The following is a 7181-nucleotide window of genomic DNA, read 5'->3' as shown; positions in this document are numbered from 1 at the left end:
GCAGTTACCCCTCCTTGGTATCCCCCAAGCCCCTCGTTTAATGGAAGGGGAAGCTGAGGCCCGGAGAGAGACTTGTCATTGGGCGGAGCTCTGATAATAAGGAATCAGGCACCTATCTGCTGCTTCAGCCCTGGGTTGGTTTTCCACCCAGCAGAGGTGACAGAGCCAGGAGGTTCTGGGAGCGCCACAGGTGTCACTGGTTCAGCCCTGGGTTGGTTTTCCACCCAGCAGAAGTGACAGAGCCAGGAGGTTCTGGGACCCCATGCTTGCAGCCAGAGCCCTGCCCCGAGCCTCCTCACCAGGGGGCAGCAGAGAACTTTCCAGAACCGGCCGCGGGGCTGGCGGGAAGCAGCGGGTCAGAGCTGCTGACAAACCTCACGTGGACCCCGGATCGCTGTCTCTGTGGGTTGGGTTTGGGAATTGGAGGGGAGGCCGCATGATTGGAAACGTGAAGACAGTACGGCCTGGCTGGAGCAGCCGGAAGCGCCGTCACGTTGACTGAGGAGACAGACCTCCTGTCCGCTGGGCCGGGCCTGCAGCCATTCTTCTCGGGGTGGGGCCCGTAGGTCCGGGTTGCTCTTGGTCCCTGACCTGCTTCAGAGTCCGGCGGGCTTTGGACCTCTGCCTCCCCATCTACGCCCACCCTGGCTGGTGCCATGAGGGGCCTGGATCCTGGGATCCTGTTCCTCTTGGGCAGCAGAGTCTGGGGGACCAGAGGAGATGATGGGTCTTCAAGCCCCACATTCAAACCCCAGCCCACCACTGACAGTCTGGGGGTTCGGGATGAGGGAGTTGATGTCTCTGAGCCCCAGTTTTGTCACCACTAAAATGAGGCCGATATAATGGGGCAGAGTGCCAGCCCCCGGGCTAACAGAGGCCTGTTTCCTACTGGCAATACCTCTTACTCCTAGGAAGAGCTCCAACCACCACACACTAGGGAACACTCAACCCAGGCCAACTTGTCAGAGGCACAAGAACCAGAGCGACTCCATCTTGAATGGGGGCTGGGTAAAGGGAGGCTGAGACCTGCTGGGCCGCATTCCCAGGAGGCTGGGCATTCTTAGTCACAGGATGAGATAGGAGGTCGGTACAAGATACAGGTCATAAAGACCTTACTGATAAAGCGGGTTGCAGTAAAGTCAGCCAACGCCTACCAAACCCAAGATGGCCACGAGAGTGACCTCTGATTGTCCTCACGGCTCATTATGTGCTAATTATAACGAATTAGCTACTACAAGACACTCCCACCAGCACCGCGACAGTTTACAGATGCCATGGCAACATCTGGAGGTTTCCCTACATGGTCTCAGAAGAAGGGAGGGCAGAAACTCTCATTTCTGGGAATTGCTCATCCCTTTCCTAGAACACTCATGAATAGTCCAACCCTTGTTTAGCGTATGATCAAGAAATAACCATGAAAATGGGCAACCAGCGACCTTTGGTGCCTTTCTGCCTATGGAGCAGCCATTCTTTATTTTCTTTTCTTTTTTTTTTTTTTTTTTTTTTTTTTTGAGATGGAGTCTCGCTCTGTTGGTCGAACTGGAATGCAGTGGCGTGATCTTGGCTCACTACAACCTCCACCTCCTGGGTTCAAGCGATTCTCCTGCCTCAGCCTTCCTAGTAGCTGGGATTACAGACACCTGCCACCACGCCCAGTTAATCTTTTGTATTTTAGTGGCGACACGGTTTTGCCATGTTGGACCAGGCTGGTCTCCAACTTACCACGTCAGGTGATCCACCTGCCTCGGCATCCCAAAGTTATAGGATTGCAGGAGTGAGCCGCTGCGCCCGGCCAGAGTAGCCTTGCTTTTATTCCTTTTCTTTCCTAATAAACTTGCTTTCACTTTGTGGAGTCGCCCCGAATTCTTTCTTCTGTGAGATCCAAGAAACCTCTCTTGGGGTCTGGATCGGAACCACTTTCCAGTAACAAACTTGCTTCACCTCTCAGACCCTTCGTCTCTTCATCTGTACCCAAAGACAAAGCATTCCCCGAGGATCCAAAAGTGTGGGGAGAACGCATGGGAAACGAGGGGCACAGAGTTGATGTGCAGAACCAATATCACAGACTCGGTGTCAAGCCACTGTCATACTGGAAGTAATATCATGCTCTCCCCCAAGTTATGAGAAACAATATCACAGGGGGGTGTGTACCTTCTCTGGTGGTGGGAGTAGTATCACCATCTCTACCTTTAGATGACAGAAACGATGTCACAGGGTGGGTGTACACCCCGTGAGTTTTTGGAAGCAATGTCATTCTTCTTCTAGGTTTTACGATTCACATCACAGGTGGGATGTACACCCCTTGTTATATTGGATGGAGTCTCATCCTCTTTCAACCTGTATCTTTAGAACAATATCCCATGGGGGTTGTATATCTCTTCAATATTGGTAGTAATACCATCTTCTCCTTTCCTGGATATAAGAAACAATATCACAGGAGGGTGTACACCCCTTGCAATGTTGGTAGTAATCTCACCTCTCCCCTGTGGTTTTTAAGGACAAAATCCCAGGGTGGCTGTACAGTTCCTACGTTATTGGGAGTAATAACATCCATTCACCCCCTGGATATCAGGAACCATATCACAGAAGAGTTGTCCACCCCCTTCGATATTGTCATCCATGTCATCTTCTTCCCGCCTGGATATTAGGAACGATACCCCAGGGATGGGGGCGGTGTACACCCACTGCGATATCGAAAGTAAAATCAGCCTCTTTCCCGCTGGATATTAGGAAGTATATCACAGGTGTGTGTGCACCTTCTGGGATATTGGGAGTACTGTCAGCCTCCACCCCGCTGCATATCAGGAACAGCATACAGGGGGCAGGGTGGTTACACCGCCTGCGATATTAAGAGCAATACTCTTCTCTTTCCCCTGTACATTAGGAACTACATCACAGGGGTCTGTACACCTTCAGCGACATTGGAATTCATGTTATCCTCTCCCCCATTGAATGTCAAAAACGATATCACAGAAGGGTGTACACCCCCTGCAATATGGCCAGTAACATCACCGTCTCTACCTTTGGATACTAGGAACAACGTCACAGAGGGTGTGCACACTCTCCTGCAATATTGGGCATAATGTTATCCTCTCTTCCCCTGGATATTAGAAACGATATCCCTGGGGGAGGGAGGTGGAGTACATTAAGAACAACATCACTGGGTGGCTGTACTCCCCCTGCAATAGTGGCTGTAGTATCATCCTCTCTTGCCTCAGATATTAAGAACAATATCACAGGAGGGGTGTAGAGCCGCAGCCCCTGCGTTATTGGGAGTAATAGCGTCTTCTCCCACTCTAGATATAAGGAACAATATCCCAGGGTTTGTGTACATCCCTTGCGATATTGGGCATATTGTCATCGTCACCCAACGTGAATACTGGGTGTAGTGTCTCAGGGGGGTGTACACCTTCTTCGATATTGGGAGTAATATCATTCACTCCCCTCAGCATCGTAGGCTAAATATCGAAGGAGTTTTACAACTCCTGCGATATGGGCAGTAATATCCTCCTATCCCCACCTGGATGTTAGGAACTATATCACAGGTGGCTGTACACATCTTGGCATATTGGGAGTCTTATCATCCTCTCCCATCTTGGATATTATGAAAAATATTAGAAACGAGGTGTACACCCGCTGAGATATTGAGAGTAATATTATGCTCTCTTCTTCGGGATATTAGGAACAATATCACAGGAGATGTGTACAACCCCTGCAATAATGGGAGTAATAGCATTCTCTCCCCTTGAATATAAGAAACAATATCACAGGAGGATGTGCCACCCCTGTGATACTGGGCATCATATCATGTTATTTGGAACAATAGCACAGTGGGTGTGTAAAATCCCCGCGATGTTGCCACTAGTATTATCTTCCCCATCCCAGGATATAAGGAACAGTATCACAAGGGGATGTACAACCCTGTGATATTGGGGATACTATCTTCCTCTCCCCGGCTGGAGGTGAGGGAATATATCTCAGTGGAGGTCCACGCCCCTTGCGATATTGGGAGTACTATCATCCTCTCGCACTTTGGATAGAAGGAACAAGATGACCGAAAGGATGTACACACACTTCGGTAGTTTCCATTATGTCATCCTCTACCCCCTGGTTATTAGGAATAACATCACAGAGGAATGTATACTTTCTGCGATATTGGGAGAAATATCATTTTCTCCACACCGGATATCAGGAATAAGTCTATTAATTATTAATATTAATAATATAATAATAATTAATATTAATAATCGACATTAACAATGACAATAAAGATACTAAACATTAACACTGATTAAAAAGGTTAATGATTAGTATTAATAATAATAACACTATTAATAATAAAATAATGATATCAACATTAATGCTACTTAAATCACTACTAACTGCTGCTGGCAAAAAAGCAATCATTAATATTAAAAATTACTTTTAATAAATGACATAATTATTAAAAATTAATTTCTGACGTCCATCATAACCTACTTAAACTAATTATCAATATTATGGGAAAATATTAATTGACAGTATTATTGATAATTATAACAATCGACTCTTGATGTTTCATAATTAATTATATGATTGCTACCTAAGCAATATAATGAAGGTGCACACCAATCTGTGAAAGAGTTTACTATTTCCACAGGAGGAGACGATACTACTCACATTATGCAAAACAGGCTCTAAGACCACAATGACTCCCAATAGCCAAGGGGGGGAGGGGGGGTGGCTATTGGTCCCCACCTCGCGGGGGGTGGCTCACCCCCCTGCGAGGTGGCTCCCAATAGCCAAGGGGGGGAGGGGGGGTGGCTATTGGTCCCCACCTCGCAGGGGGGTGGCTCACCCCCCTGCGAGGTGGCTCCCAATAGCCAAGGGGGGGAGAGGGGGTGGCTATTGGTCCCCACCTCGCAGGGGGGTGGCTCACCCCCCTGCGAGGTGGCTCCCAATAGCCAAGGGGGGGAGAGGGGGTGGCTATTGGTCCCCACCTCGCAGGGGGGTGGCTCACCCCCCTGCGAGGTGGCTCCCAATAGCCAAGGGGGGGAGAGGGGGTGGCTATTGGTCCCCACCTCGCAGGGGGGTGGCTCACCCCCCTGCGAGGTGGCTCCCAATAGCCAAGGGGGGGAGAGGGGGTGGCTATTGGTCCCCACCTCGCAGGGGGGTGGCTCACCCCCCTGCGAGGTGGCTCCCAATAGCCAAGGGGGGGAGAGGGGGTGGCTATTGGTCCCCACCTCGCAGGGGGGTGGCTCACCCCCCTGCGAGGTGGCTCCCAATAGCCAAGGGGGGGAGAGGGGGTGGCTATTGGTCCCCACCTCGCAGGGGGGTGGCTCACCCCCCTGCGAGGTGGCTCCCAATAGCCAAGGGGGGGAGAGGGGGTGGCTATTGGTCCCCACCTCGCAGGGGGGTGGCTCACCCCCCTGCGAGGTGGCTCCCAATAGCCAAGGGGGGGAGAGGGGGTGGCTATTGGTCCCCACCTCGCAGGGGGGTGGCTCACCCCCCTGCGAGGTGGCTCCCAATAGCCAAGGGGGGGAGAGGGGGTGGCTATTGGTCCCCACCTCGCAGGGGGGTGGCTCACCCCCCTGCGAGGTGGCTCCCAATAGCCAAGGGGGGGAGAGGGGGTGGCTATTGGTCCCCACCTCGCAGGGGGGTGGCTCACCCCCCTGCGAGGTGGCTCCCAATAGCCAAGGGGGGGAGAGGGGGTGGCTATTGGTCCCCACCTCGCAGGGGGGTGGCTCACCCCCCTGCGAGGTGGCTCCCAATAGCCAAGGGGGGGAGAGGGGGTGGCTATTGGTCCCCACCTCGCAGGGGGGTGGCTCACCCCCCTGCGAGGTGGCTCCCAATAGCCAAGGGGGGGAGAGGGGGTGGCTATTGGTCCCCACCTCGCAGGGGGGTGGCTCACCCCCCTGCGAGGTGGCTCCCAATAGCCAAGGGGGGGAGAGGGGGTGGCTATTGGTCCCCACCTCGCAGGGGGGTGGCTCACCCCCCTGCGAGGTGGCTCCCAATAGCCAAGGGGGGGAGAGGGGGGTGGCTATTGGTCCCCACCTCGCAGGGGGGTGGCTCACCCCCCTGCGAGGTGGCTCCCAATAGCCAAGGGGGGGAGAGGGGGTGGCTATTGGTCCCCACCTCGCAGGGGGGTGGCTCACCCCCCTGCGAGGTGGCTCCCAATAGCCAAGGGGGGGAGAGGGGGTGGCTATTGGTCCCCACCTCGCAGGGGGGTGGCTCACCCCCCTGCGAGGTGGCTCCCAATAGCCAAGGGGGGGAGAGGGGGTGGCTATTGGGAGCCACCTCGCGGGGGGTGGCTCACCCCCCTGCCCTACTGGGAGTAATGTCAGCCTCTCCTCTCCACGAATATTAGGAACACTATCCCAGGCTGGGTGTACGCCTCCTGCTCTATCGGAAGTCATATCATCCTCTCACTTCCAGGGTATTAATAACAATATCACAGGTCGGGTGAACACAGCCTGTGATACTGGAATTATTATCATCCTCTCTCCCTCCGGATACTAGGAACCATATCACAGAAGAATTGTACCCTCCCTGGGCTATTTCGGGTAATATCATATGCTTCTTCCGTGAATATTAGGATGAATATCACCAGGTGGCTGTCCGTTCGTTGTCATGTTGGGTGTCATGTCATACTCTTTCCCCATAGGTATTTGGATTGTTATCACAGCGTTAGTGTACACCTACTGCGATATTAAAACTAATATCATAATCTCCGTCCCTTGATATTAGAAACGACATCACATGTAGGTGTACACCCCTTGCGGTATTAGCAGTAATAATATGGTTAATTATTAAACACCAATGATCGATTTTAATAATTATCAATGACACTATTAATTAATAAGATGCCATTATTAATTTTGGATAACTATTTCATATATATGATTATGGACGCTTAAAATTAATTATTAATATTAATGTCATTTAACAATATTATTAATTCTTAATAAGAATCATTATTTTATTACCAACATCTCTTAGTAATTATTTCAGTGACATTAATTGCTGATATCATTATTTTATTAATAATGATATTAGTATTAATTATTAATATTAATAATTAAAGTTTGTAACGAGTATTAATTTTTACTATCTTTATTATGATTATTAATATCCATAATTGTTATTAATTTTTATATTTATTAATATTAATAATTAATAGACTTGTTCCTGATATCCGGCAG

Source organism: Macaca nemestrina, assembly GCF_043159975.1.
Source record: "Macaca nemestrina isolate mMacNem1 chromosome 14 unlocalized genomic scaffold, mMacNem.hap1 SUPER_14_unloc_1, whole genome shotgun sequence".
In the NCBI taxonomy this organism is placed as follows: Eukaryota; Metazoa; Chordata; class Mammalia; order Primates; family Cercopithecidae; genus Macaca; species Macaca nemestrina.
Note: the sequence above shows the minus strand (reverse complement) of the source record.